Below are 21,259 nucleotides of genomic sequence, written 5' to 3' on the forward strand. Positions count from 1 at the left end.
CGCGAATAGACTAAAGTCAATGCCACATGGCCTGCTGCTGCTGCTGCTGCTGCTTGTTCTTTGCGCTACATACATAAGTGCGCATATATAAAAGGCTCTTTGTTTGGCACACAACACATACTCGCACACACACATACACATGTTCAGTGACTCTGACATACTGCCAAAGGCTAATGAAGGCAAATCAAGGACTGGGCAAAAGCAAAGGCACAGGCACAGGCACAGACACAGGCCTAAGCCTAAACCAAATCCAAAGCCGAACCCGAAGCCAACGGGTCTAGGACTAGGTTCTCACATTTGGCTGCACATTGCACTTCAGTCAGCTGCTCATATGCCTTGCATGTTGACATTTAACAAACAGACTAACAAACACAAATACACAAAGCAGCCGGCAAAAGTGCACAGCACAACAGCAACAACAACGACAGCAAAGAAGAGAGAGAAAAAAAAAAACAAGACAAATTGTAAACTTTGCAAACAGGCAACAGAAGCCGTTTCAAGACCCAAATGCAAAACTCATGAACTCCATGTCCAAATTTTCTTTTGGCAAACAACAAAAAGACACTCAGCTTGGAAATTAAAGCCGAAATGGGCTTTAAGCAAGTTGATTTCATAATTATTGTGATGCTTGGAATTGAGGAATGGGCTTTTTATAACCCATTGAAAATGGGAAATCAGGTATAATGGTTTTGTTAAAAGTATGTACCAGGCATAAGAAGGCGTGGGAGACCCCACAGGGTCGACCAGCTGAGTCTTTTAGCCCTGTCCGTCTGTCTGTCCGTCCGTATGTATGAACGCGTCGATCTCAGAAGATATAAGAGCTAGAGACTTGAAATTTGTCTTCCTAGGTTCGTGTATATCACGCGCAGTTGCGAGTTTTTCTCCAAAAACGATAACTACTCCCGATATTTTGTTATCGATTAAAAACCTTATCGTAAACTAGTTATTTACCTATATCTCTCACACTTTTACAGCTACAGTCTCCAAACTTTAAATTTAGACTAAGATGTATTTTATATAATGTCGATTTTTATTGTATTTTAACCCCCACCCTTATATCCACCCCCTCGCCCACATATTGGTAAAAGGCGTATTTCAAATACTAGAGACTTGTGCTTTGGCATATGCATGCATTTGATATAATATGTTATGATAACGATCTACAAGTTTCATAGAGATAGTCCATCGACAAGAAAAGTTATTAAACAATTAAGTTCCCATAGTAAGCCTACACTGCAGTCCATGTGTGTTTATGCGTGCATGCCTGTGTGTGTTTTTCTTGTGTAAGCAGAATGACGCGAATAATTATTGAAATATCAATTCTTAAAAGGGTTCTTAAAGGGTTCGTAGTCGAGTAGCCTCGACGTGAGCTTTCTTATTTCTTTACATTTTTATTATATGGATACATTAATACTATATGGGTATGCATATATGTATGTATATACACGTATATGAAGCCTGGTCTGTTATGAGTTCTTGAATAAAGTGATAATCAAAACTCCCGTTTATCAGTGCAATCCGGAGAGTTAAAAATATACTCAATTGGACAATACTAATTTTTATGAATTGCAAAAGACATAAAATACAAATAAGTAAATAAAATAAGAGTGACGATATTTACCTATGATGCAAATTTGAACTAGCTTTCAAGCAACAAAAGTTAGGCTTCTCAGTAATTCCAATCAATTCAAACGTTTCACTTACGCCGGTGAAATCGGTCAACATTTATGTAGAGCTTAGACTTTGAATAGCTAACGTTTATTAAAATGTCAACAAGTTTTCGGCATATGGTTTGTGATCAGCTAGCAAACTAAACAATCTGTGTGAGCTACGGTGATCTATGCTTTACTGATCGTCATTCCGAATAGCGACAATCAGTCAGTTAGTCAGTCAGTCAATATTTCAGTCACTCAGTCAGTCATTCACACAGCCAGACATTTCATCTATCTACATACATATGTATATGTATGTATACATATATGTGTATGTGTGTGATTCCGAGCCAAGGCAAATGTGAAGCACTTTTTCTGTGCATATGTGTTTATGTATATGTTTGTTTCTTTGTTTTAGCACACTAAAATGCACAATTGAATTCGAAAAAATAGAAGATGAGAATATTGCTACTGACTGCACTACTATGGGATACAATGTGATTTATTTATTTATTTATAAAATTGTTTGAGCAACGACAGCGACGGATTTCAATTTAAACGCCATGCAGGCAGATTTAATAAAGCGCTGCAGCAGCCGCAGGACATTCAGGCGCTGCTGAGCAGCTAGTGAGACGAACGGAGGAGAACTGAAGGAGGCGGGAGTTCGGCTTGACGAGGATGTCAAGCAAAATAACTTTAAATTAATTAAAAAGCGCATGCAAAAATGTTTTTTCTTTTGGTGGAAAGAGGCGAGCACATGCTTATGCATAGAGAAAGCGACTGAGAGAGAGAGAGAGAGAGAGAGAGAGAGAGAGAGAGAGAGAGAGAGACGGCGGAATGGTGAGCAGAGACCGTGTGCGTGTGAGTGTCTGTCTGTGTTGGTTTTCTTCGCAAGCTAAAGACGACAAGACGACAACAAGAACGACGACAGGACGCATCAATGTCGCGGAAATTAATTGAAACGAAGGCAGGAATTTCGCTCGACTTGTGTTGTAAAGTCTTTTTGGGGGCTGGAGGGTTTCTTTCATCAAAATTAATGCGCGGATAGTGCTCCATGGGGAGTGAGAGAGAGTGGCTAAGTTGAGAGCTGTAGCGAATTATAATTAAAGCGCATTTAAAGCGATTTATGATTTGCCGATCCAGTCCAGTACGACCAGTCCAGGGCGTTGCAGCAGCTGCCAAGGGATGTGGCAAATGTGGAGAGCTTATTGCAAGGATTATCGCACGCCCACAAGACGCATCTCTATCTCTATCTCACTCTCGCTTTCGCTCTCGACCTCAGACCGTTTCTCTCGTGGGGTTGGCCAACGAAATGAAATTAAGCAAATAAATTTTCGAGTCGGATTAGTTGGTCCAAGCGACGAGTGAGTGTGGTACGCTTTTTGCGGCTTAGACAGAACTAGCTGGCCAACTTCTTTTTGGCCAACTACTATGTGTGTGCTTGCGTATGTATCCGTGTCCGTGCTGTGCCTGTGGCTAGCTTAGTGGCAGTCTGCCGAACTAAGGCCCAAAGAACAGCCGAACAGGTTGCTGTACGAGCTGCCGCCGGAGTTGCCTCTATTCTGGCTGGGCAATTAAATGTTGGCGCCACCTCAATCAGACACTCAGCTCCGCTCAGTGCCTGCCACAACACATGCAAAAAGCCGCAGATACACACACTCTCAGCAAATGAAAAAGAACAACACAAATAGAACTAAATAAATAAATTGAAAGTAAAACAAAGCGAGTCAGAGATTGAAAAAAAAAGAACAACAAGAATTGCAATTGCAATTGCCTTTGGCTTCCATTTCAAAAATTACAAATTTAATGACATTTCGCGAACGGGGCAGCGAGTACCAAAAAAAAAAAAAAAAAAAAACAATTCGCACAGAGAAGAGATGAGATTTATAAATATTTTCAGCGTGGCTGGCTAAAATAAGACCTAAATTGTCCAAGCACCAACACAAATAAACCCACTCCACTCCACTCCAATTCCAACGCAAACCTAGCTGACATCAAAGCTCGAAACGAAATGAAATCCAATTCAATTATGAAATTAAATTTATGTTTTCAAAAGAGTCAAAAGCACAACAGAACAAGCTGTTGTTAGAAATTTACCAGCAGGATAAGCGTCTTGTTTAAAATACAATTTACCTATCCAGGCTGATTATCGTAACTGAGATTTGAATAGTATCGATTTTGATTTTGATTTGTCGACAAATCCTCAAAGAAACTCTACTCTTCCAAAGCTTTGTTCTTAGTTGCTTGCAAAAATTGAATAAGTGTAAAATGTTTTGTATAAATATGTAAATCTGATTTATATCAAATAATGCTGAAAGACCATCTATTCCGTAACTCAAAAATGTACTGGCTAGTAATACTCCTGCTATTACTACTACTAAGTGTCTATATTTATATATGTATATAATGTCATTTTCCAAACTAATAAGACGAGGCTGCTCGAATAAGAGATTCGCCAAACCTTTGCACGAAAATTAAAGTTTTAAAGCTAGGTTCTTGAATTTGGTACGAATTCAATCACAGCTACAATATTTGGGATTTATACAAATCGGAGCAAAATGAAGCAAACAAATTTTTTTTACATTAGTATATATACACTTGGCGCTATAATGACATATAATTACTTTTTGGCCCAACTTGGCAAAATTAGTTATAATCCACAATAGATGAGTTAGCAGGTTAGCTTTTTTTCTACTTTTGGACAGCTCAAATAAACACACACAAAACAAAAAACACATTAACAAACATGAACAAAATCTTTTTTAACACAAAATTCTACATACCCTTTGCTTTCTTTTCAATAATTTTAGTGAAAATAGCTAAAGCCACAATAATTTTGTCACGCCCGCAAATAAATAGAAAATATACCGCACTTTTTAGTTTTGCATGCATGTAATCAAACAGCTGACTTTGAAGAGCTGCCAAAATTTCACGGATGCATCAAAACAATTAAAATATTTGGATTCATCTTATTCAAAGTATATACTATTCAAGTTTTTTAATTAAAATAGTTTTACTTTCCATAAAAAATTTGAATTTTCGTCGAAAAATCGGCTCGCTGGCGCAATGTGCTTTGGAGGAATTTATATTTCAATTATTCTGCATTTCTTTTCTGCTTATATAAGAAGCATCAGATGCACTCATGCATACAAGCACGAATACGCACTCACTCATAAACACGAATGAGGCTGTAGTGTGGGCTTCCCCTATAGGAAATTAATTGTTTGATACATTCTTCAGTATATCGATTCTTAATACCTTCAGATCAGTTTAATAATATAGAAATGTGTGTATTTTCCAAAGCACACCTTTTTACAAAGCTGATGGGAAAAAATGAAAAAGTCTAAATTCTATAAAATAAATACGACTCTATATTTTATATTTGGAGAGTCTAGCTCTAAAGATGTAAGATATATAGTCCTTTAAACGGTAACAAAAAACGGGAGTAGTTATCGATTTTTGGAAACAATCTCGATATCTCAATCATATAGTTCAGTTCGTCGTCTGATCAAAAATACCTATATTTTATGGGGTCTGTCAAGCCTACTTCTGTCTGTTACATATATTTTAGGAAAACCATTATACCCTAATTTCCCATTTTTAACAGGCTTAGGGTATAACAGTCTGTTTATATGAATTGCATATTTCATTCTTATCCGCCAGTTATAAAAGGTTATTTGCTTTAGTAGCACTATATATGGTTGGTTGTACTATGTATGTAGCCGCAGGACAAATATTTTATTTATTTAAAATGCAATTGAATAGTTTATGTGCTGATTCTTCGTGGAATACTTTTGTTCCATTAGTTTGGCAGCCAGTTATGTGACGAATACACGATATAATTTAATATTTTATGCATCTAATATTAATGGGCTTCCATTTGTCATCTTCAAAGGGCATGAGTTTCCGCATTTTTACATTTTCAACGTTTCTTATTTTTTCAATCTCATTGCAGGTGAGTGCAGTTATTCTCTTACCTGGTTGCCAACGCCTGAAGCTTTTGAAGTTCGCTTTTTTCGGGTAAGAGTGAATTTTTGATGCGAAAAAAAAGAAATGCGGCAACAACAAATATGCCAATGATAAATGGAATCATTTGGGGCTTACTTTTGTTGTTGCTGTTGCTTTTATTTTCTTACTCGCTTTTGGCATCTCTTATGTCCGTATAGAAATTGTGTTTTTGCTACTTGGGAGTTGTAATGATAATGCACCAAAATTATGCTAATAGCTTAATGCCGGTCCACTTAAATGCTAAGACAGCGGCGACCACTACAAGAAAGGGAAGGCGCTAGATGGAGTGGAGGGGATCGCTGATAGGTAGCTGGAAAGGTAGAGGTAGAGGTAGAGGACACAACAGCAGCCAACGATGCCTGTGATTATGCTTTAGTTGCTTTCTTTCTTTCATTCTTTTTTTTCATTTTTTTTATTTTTTTTTTTGCGTCGAGCTGTTGAAGTCGGCTGCCATTTGGTGGCCGTTGACAGGCGCCAGTGGGCACTTCGACTAAGACGAAGACTTGGACTTGGACTTTTGTCGCACTCTTGGCAGCTGCGGCCAACAATAGCAACAGTAACAAAAACAACAGCAGCAGCAGTGCCAAGAAGAACAATATAACGCAGTGGGCGCAAGTGTTTTGCTTTTAACTTGGCCAAGATTAATATTCTGACACAGCGACACTGGTCAAGAGCGAGAGTGATAGAGGAAGGAGTATGGAAGAGAGGGAGAGAGAGAGAGAGAGAGTTAGAGAGGAAGAGAAAGAGAGAGAGAATGGCAAAGTTGGCATAATGTTAGCAGCTAGCAGTAGGCGGGGCTTGCAAGTTATGAGTTCAATTTTCAGAATGAGTAGAATATCAGCTTAGAGGGTTCAGGGTATCTCCCAGTCGAGCAATCTCGACTGGAGCCTTCATACATGTTTTTTTCTCTCGTGTACTCGCATTGTCCTTAGAAATGCTTGAGGAAAATTGAAGAAGAATATGTGATGGCAGCAAAAAGTAGATAGCAAAGGCAGGACAGCAACAGAGAAGTTTTAGTGGTCAAACTTATGGAATCTAAATGTAGAAGTTCCACAAAGGCAAAATCAATTCAAGTTGAATTTAAAGGAGTGGGCGATGGTAAGAAGTCTCAAATACGAAAAGGGAGATTCAATCAGCGAACCTTAAGTAAGACATTAAAAGAGAGAAAACTTCAGTGGGAGACAGAGTGATTTGCTAATCAAGGGAATTGCATAGTGAGCAGTTAATTAAGGCAACGAATAATGAATGACAATAAAAGAATTAATAAAAGCTGCCAAATTAAAAAGGGATTGGGACGAGCAAACGAAGCGTTGGAGTGGATAAATTAAGCAAATGAACGAAAGTCTAAGAAAGAATTTTACGCAATGCTTGAAAAAGTTTAACAATAAAGGAGAGCAACGGCAAGAAAGAGGAAAAAAATAAAAGAAAACAACAATTGCAACAACAACTAAGAGGGAGAAACCATTTAAGCGCTGTGTCAGCGTAAGAAATGATTTTTTAAGTACAGCGTCAAGAAAAGCAACAACTGCAGCAAAAGAAAAACGGAGAAGCGGATGGAGTAGGGCAAAGAGGGCTGAGAACGGAGAATTGAGAGTTTGAGAGTAGAGGGATGAGAGCTGGAGGTTGGTGTATAGTCACAATAACGACCAAATATCCATCAGCAATAACGACAGCCTCTCTACAGCCCTGAGCCCCCAGCCCTCACCCCTGAGCAGGGGCCGCCAGGGGGCTTCAGTAGCCGTTGACGGAAGCACCGAAAAATGCATTAAAAAAAAAAAAAAAAAAAAAAAAAAGGAAAAAGAAGTTGAAAAGTAGAGCGAAATGAAAAAAGATGGGAAGAAAAAGCGTGTGCTTCAAATGCAAAAAACGATGACGCGTACGATAAAGGGAAACAGCTGCAAGAAGCATAGGAAAACGGAGCAGAGCAGACCAGATCAGAAAGAAGCGAATGCCAAATACAGTGACATATAGTTCAGCAAACAAAAAGCGAACGCAAACGTTAAAGTAAATGATTTTTTTAATGATTCGCATGACCAAATGAAAATCGCGAAATCAGCAAAAGTCCAAATATTAAATGATTTGCAATAACTTGTGCATGTGCATGCATGCGCGTGTGTGTGACCGCAACTGCGATCAAACAACGAAATTTGTTCCAATTGATGAAAGAGCCAATGAAATCATATTTTTATAATGAAGGCGTTCGATTCTCGTTCGATTGACTGACTGACCGTGTGTAGTCTGCCCTCCTAGAGACGAACAGTCAATGATATCCGTATAAGGAAAACTTGGATTGGCTGACTGATGGTTCGACTGACTGGCTGATAGTGTAAAATATATATATAGTATTGTATATAAATCTATATTTCTCAATAATAATAGGAAGCGGGTTAATTGATATACTGAGTGATTGACTAACAGGCTGAGCTTAGTGATGAAACTATTTCTATTAATCAAATTAAGCTCACAATAAAACTTACAGCCCAAGCAATCTGAGTTAAGAGCTGAATGTTTACTGTTAACAACATTTATAGGTTATTTCTAAAAGCAGGTGTGAGGGAGCTTTTAATAGGCACAAAATTGCATAATAACAATATTTGTCAAGAAAAAAAAATTGTAATTTATGTACGGAAAGTACGTAGCACGAGGCAGAAGGAGAAAACATTTATCATAAGTCGTTTTTGGACTTAAATTATTAATATATTCACAAAGTCTTAAAATGTAATATAATCCATACGATGATTAATGAGAGAGAGAGAGAGAGAGAGAGAGAGAGAGAGAGAGAGAGAGAGAGAGAGAGAGAGAGAGAGAGATATTTTTTAATATTGCACACTTCTAATAATGTGAATAGTGAAGTCAATAATAAGTAAAAATCAAAGTGTGTAATGAAATAGCATCATTAAAGCAGCTGAATATGAAAGAGCTGAGCTCAGTTGTATTTTGATACGGATGTTCGCACTTCAGCTTTCATTTCTAGCTGAAAATACTGGACGAAATGGAGGACGAGGCTTACGAGGGCTAAGCTCAGACACACTCAAACACACACTAAGTACACACAAGTAGCTTTTATTGAGTTGGAGTTGGTCTAAATGCAGACGAGGCGGAATCTCAGGTTCAACTCAACTCAATGACATTATGATGGTCGCTTCATGTGTGTGAGAGAAGGTGCTGCAGCTGCCAGATTTCAGTACCAAATTTCACAACGGAAATGACCAAAGCGGAGACTGACTGCAAGGGGACAGCAGCTGCCCAATTGCCAAACACACACCAGCCACGACGATATTCACATCGTTTTTATACCCTGAACCCATTGAAAATAGGAAATCAGGGTATAATGGTTTTGTGAAAAGTATGTAACAGGCAGAAGGAGGCGTGGCGGACCCCATAAAGTATATATATTCTTGATCAGGGTGACGAGCTGAGTCGATTTGTCCGTCTGTCTATCCGTCCGTCTGTCCGTATGTATGAACGCGTCGAATTCAGGAGATATAAGAGCTAGAGACTCTTTTTTTTAAATGTCCGTATTTACAGCGCGGATATCGAGTTTATCACTAAAAATCGATAACTCATCCCGTTCTTTTTTTATCGATAAAAAACCTTATCAAAAATCTGCTATAAAATTATATCTCCTACATCTTTGGAGCTAGAGTCAAAATCTTTAATGTTTACTTATATGCATTTTATACAACTTCGATTTTTGTTAAAATCAGGGGATACAGGGGATCTCGTAGTCGAGCAGTCTCGACTAGATCTTTCTTTGGCTTTGGTTTACATCGAGCGATGAAATGAAGTGAATTTGAGTTCTATTACGAGACACACACTCAGCCAAACACACACCCATCCATACATAAACACACACACGCACACACTTACAGTTGAACGAGCGCGCGTCTCGCACACATTTGCCACATCAGCAAATGATGTGAAAATGACATTTCCAGGCAATGGACCAGTTCGGGACACAGAAGGTGGAAGTCCAGCCGCACTTTGAGTCCAAATTGGAGCCCAGCTGAGCTGTCGATGTGCGGCTGCTTTTGGTTATCAAACCGTTTATACATACACAGACACACCCACCCACGCGCGCACACATACAGAGAGATAGAAAGAGAGAGAGAGAGAGAGAGAGAGAGACAGAGGGAGAGAGAGAGAGAGAGAGAGAGACACACACGTAACTATGGTCATGCAGTAAATTTGCGGCTAGCGTCGAGCAAAAAGCGCACAAAGTACAAAACTAATGATGGGTGATGGCCAGATGGGGGCAAAAGGGGGCCGAACGGCAAGCAGCGACAATTGAGCTTATCAAATTGCCCATGCATGTCACAATGTGTGTGTGTATGGGTGTGTGCTTTAGGGCATGTGGTGAGGACAAATCAAATTTAATTGAAGCGTTTGCCGATTCGCAAAACACGTCGAAAACAAATGGTATATAATGCGGCATATCAATCCAATAATACCCTATAAAATGACTAATTTAATGTAAAAATATTTATATATATCGATATGACTGCTCTAAGTTGTTAACTAATGTAGACCTTGTCAAGTCTGACTGAAATAACTGGCTCAAAGACATCGAAATGTCGCCCAGCCTGCCGTAGTTCATGTAGTTAGTATAAGTCTGTGAAATGATTTAATATAAGAACTTTTATCATATTGATAATGACCCAAGTAATTTGCCCCTTATTATATAGAGGAGAAAGACTTTAGCAATGCTTCGTAGAGGGTAAATAATAATTAAAACTGTTGCCTATTTTTGTGGGCGATTGCTTCGGGGCTAAAGTTCTGTAAGTGCTGCCATTTAAGCACATAAAAACAGCAATTTATGGCCAAGAATATGCCACAAGAACGCAGCTGAGTGTATCCATTGGGTTTACGAGTCACCGAAATGCTGCTAATTATACAAACAGAACAAACCTAAAAAAAAAAAAAAAAAAACAAAACAAAAAACGAATTTGGGGGAGGGCTAAGAGAAATAAATGTCTAACACTCGAGCGGTGACGTCTTTGTCGAGTCTGGCAATGCTGGCTAAATGTTTGATTCAGTGTGCAAGCAACGAATTGGAAATGAAAACGACGGCAAAGGCCGCTTTAGATGCCTTTGACTTTTATGCCTTCCTTCCCTCCACACGGTGTGGATATGTGTTTGGAGAGAGACAGAAGAGAAAGGGAGAGAAAGGGCTTATAGACTTGTTTTTGCCTTCTCTACTTTTACAGTTGTTTCTTTGTTTTAGCATTCAGCTATTCGCCTCTCGCTTCTCACTTCTCACTTCTCTTTGTTCGCTTCTTTCTCTCTCGGCCACACTCAAGCCTGCTTCGTGCAGTCCATTGACCCAGCACATTGAGTGAATGTGTGTGTGTGTCCGTGTGTCCGTCCAGTCTTCTTCGCTGTTTCGTTGAACAATTAGTTTGTCGATTTATTTGATTTCTTCTTTAGTTCTTTAGTTGTTCAACGATTTTGCGGATGAGCTGGGAGCAACAGCAAATCCTCAATGAAGCATCGGGCGTTTATTTCATTTAGTTGCCCTGATCGATGTCCGATTGCTTTGGCGATACCCAAAAGATTTACTCTAAATCCATTACGTGCTCATCGACTCCTGAAAATTTCCGTCTCAGCACGTGAGCAGGCTGGCTCAGGCTTCAAGAGCAAACTTTGATCCACTAATAGAAATTGAGCATGATTAACTTAATAATTTATTTATTAACGTACTGCCTCAAGCTGAAAAGCTGCTGCAAAATGATGCCTAAAATATAGCAAAATGTTTAGGGAAAATAATCTTGAACTATTATTATGATTTCTCAATTTGTAATGTAAGATATATGTATATAAAGATGTAATACTAATAGAATGAAAAGATAAATATTTGCATTTCTTATTATTTTTTGAGTTTATGTACATATTCAAACTTCTTTAGGAAACGGAATTTTAAATGCAGAAGAAAAACTATGGTAAGAACAAGTAAGAAAGCTGTAGTCGAGACTGCTCGACTACAAGATTCCCTGAACCTGTCAAGCGAGCAACTGATATTTCAATAATTATTTGCACATGCACACACACACAGTCATACGCACACACATATAAACATACATTGGCTGCAGTGGTGGCTTACTATGGGAACCTAATTGCTTAATAACTTTTCATTTGGATGTACTTTTTTCATAAAACTTTCAGATTATGATTATAACAAGGATATGCATGTATTTGCCACAGCACAAGTCTCTAGTATTTTAAATACGGCTCTTACAAATATGTGGGGGAGGGGGTAAATTGTGACAGAAACCGAAATTCCATAAAGTACATATATATCTCCATTAAAAATTGGGTGACTCTAGCTTTAAAGATTTAGAAGATATAAATTTATTACTGGCTTTCGATAATGTTTTTAATCGATAACAAAATAACGGGACAAGTCATCGATATTTGAAGCAAAACTCGATATGCGCGTGGTATGTATACACGGACGTAGGAAAAGTCTCTAGCCTTATATCTTCTGAGATCAACGCGTTCAAACATACGAACAGACGGACAGACGGACGGACAGAAGGAGAGAGCTAAATCGACTCAGCTCGTCACCCTGATCAAGAATATATATACTTTATAGGGTCCGCCACGCCTCCTTCTGCCTGTTACATACATTTCAACAAAACCATTATACCCTGATTTCCCAGTTTCTATGGGTTCAGGGTATAAAAATGATGTAATACTCCGAAATATTTTTCAATTTACAAGAAGCCATAATGTTGCCTCCATGGAAATAATTGGATTTAAGTTTTGTGGCCCGTTTTGGAAAATAAAACCAAGTTACCATTCTGCTAGCTTCCACTAGAACAGAGACACAAGTGCGTGCACACACATACAGCGAGACATACACACTCACGGCTAGCAAATTATTTTCAACTATATTTCTCATACGCCAATGACTAATTGTAGCTAAAATTTGAGGCAGTTCGAAGTCTTTTAATTCAGATTGGATGGCTTTTGGACATATACTTATTATATACTTCCAAACAAAATTGTTCACAAAGAGCAACTTATAGGTTTTTAAATGATTTTATGTATGCATTGATAGAGATATAGAGAAAGCGTGAGATAAAATAGGAGAGAGAGAGAGAGAGATCGTAATCTGTCATAGAGAGAGAGAGAGAGAGAGAGATAAGACAGAGAGGGAGTGAGAGAGAGAATTCCTCTAAGCTAAAAGTGAATATAATTTTATTTGCAAACCTTCATTTGGTTTAAATTTAGTGCAGTGCAAGACAACTATTTTAATGAACACATAGCAAGATGTTATTAGCTGTAATTAAAATAATATTTGAGCCATCATTGTGTCTAAAGTGACCTCAGTATGTATTAATGCAGATGAGTGCAAGTGGAGTCTGCTGTAATTTTCATTTGCTCCCGTTTCGTTTATCAATGTTTTGTCTTGTGTTAGAGATTTATATCTGGGGTCAATCGTGGAGGGGCTTTTTGTTGGCATCAGATTTGGTCTTCAATTTGAAATGGAATTGCAACGGGCAACGGGCAACGAGCAATGGGCAACGGGCAAATGGCAAACGGCACATGGAAAATTACAAGAGGAATTTGTAAATGGCATCAGACAAGTTTCATTTGAGGCAAAGTTGCAGATGCGTTTTCATTATGTTTGGCCCAAAGCGAGAGCTGGGCAAAAACGACTAGGTCCAAGTTGATTTGCATTCGTGTCCTGCATGCCATGTCCTGTTTGTACTTTTTGCCAGATTAGATTGCGCGCACGGACTGGGACTCGGCATGGGACTGGGACTGGGACTGGGCCAAGAACAGAGCAACAAATGATGCGTAAGAAATGCTTTAATAAACACGGCCAAGCCTTTTTGGTTTTTTTTTTTTTTTTTGTTTTTTTTTTTGCGTTTGGGCCCAACGCGTCATTTTGATTTCCGGACCATTTGGTTTGGGCCCAGACCGCATAGATCGGATCAGCTTAAGTCTTTAACTTGCAGTTCCTGAAAAAGTATTTTGGTTTTAAGGCTAATAAATATTTAAGGGAACAGCAACAGGAAGAGCCGCCGATGCCATTGGGATGGAAAGGATGAAGTAAAAAAACGAAAACCAAAACGAACACGAAAAAAAAGAGTGAGAAAGAAACAGGGAATGGCAACTGCAGCAAAATATGTGCAGTCGGAAATAAACGAGCGAGCAAACGAGTTGAGTAAATCAAGCCGCACTTCCGCTTCAAGCTTCACTTGAACACACACATACACATACACATTCACAGTTGCTGCCGTTGTAATATTTTCTATTGCCCGCTTTTCGGCGCTCAGCTCACTGCGCAAATGAAGCCACAGCCCGGGCAGCAGCCAGGCAGTCAGGCAGCTGCCCCATCTCCCCCCTCGCAGCTGCTGCCCCAGCGTCTCGCGGCCTTCTGTTGTTTACTGTCTGGCAGGCCTTCTAACTGAATGAAAGCCTTGGCGCGTTGACTGATTTCGAATGGATTTTCATGTTTTGCATTTGCGAGAGACACACAATCCTCATAGGTGCAAAATAGCGCACTTCAAGCACCGGAGCATGTGCACATTCCTGTTCTCTTCTGTGCTTTTAGATGTGTGTGTGTGTGTGTGTGTTTTTTCTTGTTTTTTTTATTTTGATTTTTTTTTATTGTTTTGCCAGTTTGTTGTGTTGTCCCTGTGTTGCCTTTGGCTGTTTAGCCGCCTGGCATCAGTGCTTCGTTGTTGCACTCTCAACAATGCAGCCACGACTGAGGTTTGCCATGCATACCCTGTAAATGCGGACGTCTATGTATGTAAAAGAGATCTCATTCTGTGTGTCTTTATTTGAGTTTCTTAAATATATATATATATGTATATATATACCCATAAATGTAGACCTATGTATATAATCAATCGATCTTATTCTTAATAGATATTAAGTTAGTTAATCTACATTGTGCTTACAATAGTATGATTATTCAAAGTAATTGACATATTCTTCAATCTTTCAATGCATAGGGTATGCGACAAACGTGCACTTGCTATGCTTGTCTCATTTTCACTCGTGCTGCCTGTGTCCGCTGTTCTTTCAGCAAAAATTGTATGCGGCAAAATACAAGACAAACAAACACAGAGCAGCGGCGGAGTTTGCCCGGTTTGCCGCTGCCTTGGCCCTAAGAGTTGGCCAACTGGGGGGCCGGCGCATGGCGGACGGCAGACGGCAGACGGCTGGGCGCACGAGTTGCTGCATGGAAGTCAGTGCAATCTTAACGATGCGCTTAAGCGGAAAACAACGTTTTGTTGTTGTTATTGTTGCCGCTGCTTCCACTGCTTTCACTGCTGCCACGGCTGCCATCGGTGCCTTTGGTGCCATTGGTGCCATTGGTGCCATTGGTGCCGCTGATGCCAGTGGCACTGCTGGCTCTGTCTTTGGAATTGTTTGCCGATTCTTGAAAAAATATTTTCACAGTTATTGTAGCCGCAGCGCGTGCAGACACTCGCCCCATATGTTCGTGTTTGGGTTTGTCTTTTGCCCTGCGGTTTCTATTTGGCCTAGACAGAGACGGCGGCGACTTGCAGCAACAGCTTAGACAGCTGCATACAAATCGTGGTTAGTTTAAAGCCAGCCGATTGGCCATCGTCTTGGCTGCCGACAATTGCAACTATATATATATATTTGCGATATATATATATGTGTATTCCTGAACAAACGAATCGCACTCCCAAATCCATTTCGAATCGAAATCCCAAGCCGGGCAATGATTGCGCTCACGTTCACCTGCCTGTCTAGTCGTAGATTGTGTCGGCTTTCTGGCTTAAGACGTATTGAGGTGTTGAGCCAAACATTTTAGGCACATATTGACTTGCCCACCGAGCCACTCACTGGGCAGCTTGACGTTAGCCCAACATAACCCAAATACGGCACTTACTTATTTATATATGTATATACAATGTAAAAAAATGAACTGAAGCTCTTAAATGGGCTTCTCTTTTTCAATATTCATCCATTGCGTGAAAAATATGTATCACTGAGGGTCAGGGTTAGAGTTTACCTGTCTACTTAGGTATATATTTGCAACGATTTTACGGCCAGCTTCTTAGTTTTTTCTTATTTCAAAACGACAAGTAACAAGAAACCAGATCGGAATCGATGTTTATCGAACAAATATGATGTCAGCATTCATACGGATTGCATCGACTTTATGGGGTCTGCCACGGCTCCTTCTGCCTGTTACTTAAACTTCACGCCTGATACCTGGTTTTCCATTTTCATTGGGTTCAAGGCATACAAACTTTGGGAAATTTCGGAAAAGTGTATAAAACTAAAATTAAACTAAATATAAAACTTGAGAGCTCTGGCCCCAAATTGAACAACATATATTAAACTAGGTGACCCGGCGAATTTCGTACCGCCTGATCAAATGTGCATGAGCAATTGTATAACATGAGAGCAGGACCAAAAACTGTCACTGTTATCAAACCTACTGGGTAAATTCTCAATGAAAATTTGACAGCTCCGAAATTAAGGAACCTTTATGGAAAACAACGCGTTTTTCAAGTATTTGTTCATTTTTTAGTCGGGGGACGGAGACAAATACAAAAAATCAAAAGCCATGAAAATTGGTCCAGCAGATCTCGAGGTATAAGTGTTGTAACACATAACATGACTTTGTTTTATATATATAGATTTAATTGTAGTAAAATCAATATGCGCATTTTAAAAGGCATTTCAATGACTGAAGCTCAATAAAGTTTTTCGTGGATAATATTGACACTCGAAAGGTCAGGTGAATTAATTCTGATGTGCTTTTGTAATGGAGTCCTGCGAAAAACTCGATATTACTTCTAAGGATTCTGAAAATGATGCATCCAGACGAAAAGCCAGGCAGAATTTTATTAGAATTTAAAAAGTTGTTTGATACAAATGGTGGAGTATATTTTGTATATGCATACAGAGAAAGCGTCAGAAATTTGATTGATATACCCCAATCTAAATTTGCTTTTCATCAGTTCGTCAATTGAACTGCCTGCAATATGCTGTGTCTCACTCAGTCAGTCAATTATTCTACTGTGAATCAAGAAGAATTCTCCAATCAGACTTGATTTGGATGGACGTTAAATCCATCGAAAAATGAAAGTCATTTATTAATTATGTATATATAATAAAATATATACAATATATGTATATGTATATTGTATATGGTTAACATATGAATATCTTTGAATACTTGGATATATGTATGGGCGCTTAGCGTGCCGAAATGAATTTCCAATTAGACCGCAACTGGAATGCAATTATTTTACATTCATGAATTGTTCAGTAACAATGTCAACATAATTAAACATGCTTTTGACTCGTGGCATACAGACATACGCACTCACACATACACACACACACACACACACACACACACACCGAGTTGAATAGAGCTATAGGCATTCACATAAACACTCATACACTCTGGAGCTCATTCAGACACTCGTGAAGTGCCCTTGACTGAGGGCAGTATGGAAATTGTTTTTGGCAAAGTGCACAATGCACTTGACGACTGTCACATTGGACATGAGGGGCGGGCAAGAAGTGGGCTTGTTCTAAAGGTTGTTCTACTCGCTCTCTTGTTGTTGCTATTTTCATTTATATATATATATATGTACGTATATATATTTATGTATGTATATATATATATGTGTGGCCCCGGGTTGGGGCAGGCGCTGTCAAGGCCCGGCAGTGTGAGCAACAACAATAAAAATTGTCCTTAAATGAAAGAAAATGAGGACAATTGCAACAACTTTCCGGCAATTTTATGTATATATACAGTCAACACAGTGTATGTGTATGTGTGTGTATGTTCGTGTATGAGTGTATTTGTTAAAAACAATGTCATTTTGTTGTTATAGCTGCTGTTGTTGCTGTGGCTTGGGTCAGCGCAGGCGGCAATAAAAATTTGTCCTGCGGTAAATGAAATGGATAGGAATTGCGATAGCGATAACCCACGAGCTCAGACCCAAAAACTATCATATGCACACACACCAATAAGCACAACGATACACACTCCATACGTATGTGTATACAAACACAATAAAGTTATAGCCGCAGCACACTGGGTCGAGGTTAACTTTTGGGCATGTGATTTTTTGTTCTGTTTCATTTGGCTTGATTATGTTTGTCTTTTTTTTTTTTTTTTTACTTTTTTTTTGACTTTTTGGTTTTTTTGTGTTTTTTGGGCTCTCTGCCTTTCGATTTCGTATTGGTGGCAAGTTTTCTATTAGTTTTTTAATATCATAGTTTTTTGGGCAAAGGAAACAAGTTGATCTGGGCGAATAAAGTGGGTCAATTGGCCAGATGCAGCTGTGCCTAATTAACAAAAGTCCTGCGATTGCCATAGTCAGTCCTTGCCAGGGACTGAGGTAGCTTGAGGTAGCAAAGGGAAAATTGTTTTCCCGTGAACTTTGACACGATTCTGCGCTGCGTTACGTTGGCATCGTTCTGCATGCATGAAACTGTGCCAGGTAATTGCGTTCAATAAGCAGGTCAAATTGCGACACCGACACACACACACACACACAGACACGCACGCACGAGTGTCACTTGTGCTGCATAATTGGTACATCAATTGGGTAAAACTGGTTCTACAGAAACCGACAGACAGACACAGACACAGACACACACACACACACACACACATACCCATACATATATTTAGTTACATCTAGTCTCCAACTGCTACTTCTACACCCTTGGCAGGAGCATGTCTCAGCTATTTGCCATTGCATGCATAATTAAGTTTCCTCCTATTTGCCAATTGGCCACTCACAAATCCCGTTGGCCACGTTTTTATACACATTCACACATACACGGGTCTAAACGGATTCATCGCCTCGGCACTGGCAATTGGTTTCAGTCAGCAACGGCGCCCACAAAAATTTGAGAATTGTCGGATGCTTAATTTATGCAAGACTCGAAATGAAATCGTGCGAAAACCAAATTTGCACACCACGTAGCTTAAATGTGCAGCCAGAAGCCAACAGCTAACAGCCAATGGCCATTGGGAATGCTCTGCGAATGGGACCATTGCTAGCCACGGCACACGCTCATCATCGGCATTGCTCAGCCAGGCGAGAGGTGGCCAGAAACCAGCAGCAAACTGGTGTTTCAAATTGACAACGAAAGCTATATGAAACAAACATACGAATTTTCCATGCTGTTTGATAGCATTCGTTTAACATATACGCAATATGACGTATACCCAACATGCTCACTTCACTTCCTACACTCCATTATGTAAGACTGGCCAACGAGCTTTCCATGCGTCTCTCTGAGTCACATTGGATATCCGAGCGAGTTTGTAATGTTTTATGATTAGGTAGCAGACAGAATATGGTGCATACGTAATGTCGTTTGCACCATCTAGTGTTGCAAAACAGAGCAAAAAAACAAAAGTTATGGATGATCACAATTGTTCAAGCTCAGCGACCTGGCCAATAGCTGCATATATCCATAATCCATATTAATAATTCGGCTCTAAGGCAAAACGTTAAATGGAACTGACACCTTGAGATAGCATTTCATAGTTTGGAATAGTAATATATTCTAGCTATAGCTCGTATGATTGTTTAGTTACTTGTTAAACCTTAAAGTGTTTAGGGAAATCTCAGAGGGAAAATCTCAGCTCTTCAGCCTGGACTAAGTTCACCTGAGCTCAGCCAACTAATCCGAAGCAATTTAATCAACTACAGCTCGCGCCTATACCATGAGACATACATATATTTACGTACGTACATATGTATATATCCCGCCCCATTAGCGTAACTTTCAACAGGCTATAACGGGTAATGAGATTGGATGGCATCCAAACTCTTGCCCACTGATGAGGGTTTTCATCTACTGAACTTTATTGCTGAAGTTTGCGGTCCAATGCTATTTCAGTCAGGCTTCGACTGCTCTTACAATCGTACTTTCTTCTTCTCTCCAGCTTTCCTGCCCCTTTCTCCAATGCATCCTATGTTGCTCCCTTGCCCTCTGGCGGGCATCTTCTGTGGCCAACTTGAAGGCAATCAAAGCATTTCTAGGCAAGAAGTGCTCTTGGTCGTTCCACTGGCTGTCCGCCATTGCCGCTGCCACTCGATTATAAGACTTGGAGCATAAATATTAGCACGGCGTTGCCGTTGTCGAGAGCCGCAGCCATTTAAATGTTGCTGACGTTGGTACTAGCCCTGGCATCGGCTCCTGCTGGTGCTGGTGGTGGTGGTGGTGGTGGTGTTGTTGGTGGCCCTGCTGCTGATTATGCTATGGCCCGAATGCTGTCAACGCAGCGTCGTCGCCGAACATTTAACCCGTTGCCCCTTGTCGGGCGCACAATGAATTAAATGAATCTCAATTTCCGTTTGGTTTGCGGTTAAAAGCCGCAGTCGTCGTCGTCCCCATCGTCGTTGCTAAGTTACCCCAAAATGCAAATTCTTCAACAGCAGAGAAAATGAAAACAAGCTTAAAAAATTCTCTTGAGCCAAAACAACAAATACAAACCGCATTCCTTGGCGCGTTGCTTCAATTGCCAGCGTCTCTATTGCCATCGCCATCTACAACTCCAACTCCAGCTCCAGCTCTAACTCCAGCTCCAACGTATTCGTCTCCATTTCCATCTGCATTTGAAGTTGTTAGCCAGGCCGAAAGGAAAGCCGTAAATTGCTGCAAGATGCCCGTGCGCCAAGCTGCGATTTTGCAGCCAAAACTTTTGTCCCGGCAAGCGGCAAAAGTTTTAAACACACCACATCGCATTAGGCCAGGGTAGGCCAGGGCAGGACAGGCGAGGCCAGGGTAGGACAGCGAGGCCAGGGCCATGTCACGGCAGCTGTCGGGGCCACTACCAGATCAGGCAGGAGCCATTCCGTTCCGTTAAGTTCCGTTCCAGTGCGACTAAAGTCGTGGGGTCGACGGCTCAACGCTCGACGTCTGCAAAACTTTTGCGATTTGTTTGCGCGAAATAAACGCGACGCAGATAATTTGCGCAAAAGTTCTGTTGCTCCATTTTGCCTTCCTATTACCACATTTTCATTCCTTGACTTAACTCTACTTCTTAGCTTTGTCTCTCTATCTCTCTGTCTCTCGCTCTCTTTGTCTCTCACTCTCATTCTATATGGCTCATTCAGTGCTTCATCATTTTAATATGTGAGACAAGATCAGGAAATAAATAAGTAAGTAAGCGAGTATTATCTCTAATATCTCTGGGAACAGCTAGCTGGTCCTTAGCTATGTATTATTTATCGCCTACCTACCTCATTTCATATATCTGGTTTTATAATAAGACTGACTTATTGCTGGCTATTCGATGTGGGACACTGATCCCTGACTATTAATCACTCACTATTACTCACTGATTACTACTTTTACACTATTCATTAGAACAGCGTATTGGATTAGAATTGTGATTAACTACAGACTCTAATAAATTTGGTTTTTTCTTTTTTCAGGGACAGATAGTTATATAGATATTTCGGGTAGTCCTATATTTTATGTATATATTTTATGATTACTAACTTTTGTTTAGTCATTGTTCGTTACTCGCTATATTTCCTCCAAGACGATACTTACTTCTCTCCTTTCTCGCAACCTGTTGGCTGGTTTCTCTTTTGTTATCGTGTTCCCTATAT

The 21,259-nt window shown here is 39.8% G+C and overlaps 1 protein-coding gene across 3 annotated transcripts in view; it reads left to right on the forward strand.

Moving 5' to 3' along the window:
- Positions 1-21,259, forward strand: part of LOC6586273 (loricrin) — a 104,292-nt gene that overhangs the window by 26,377 nt on the left and 56,656 nt on the right. For all 3 annotated transcript variants that reach the window (XM_044011023.1, XM_044011009.1, XM_044011087.1), the window contains exon 2: positions 5,608-5,672. The gene's annotated coding sequence lies outside the window, so the exon portion shown is untranslated. The remainder of the gene's footprint in view (positions 1-5,607; positions 5,673-21,259) is intronic.

Source organism: Drosophila mojavensis, unplaced genomic scaffold (genome assembly GCF_018153725.1).
Source record: "Drosophila mojavensis isolate 15081-1352.22 unplaced genomic scaffold, ASM1815372v1 contig_136, whole genome shotgun sequence".
NCBI lineage: Eukaryota > Metazoa > Arthropoda > Insecta > Diptera > Drosophilidae > Drosophila > Drosophila mojavensis.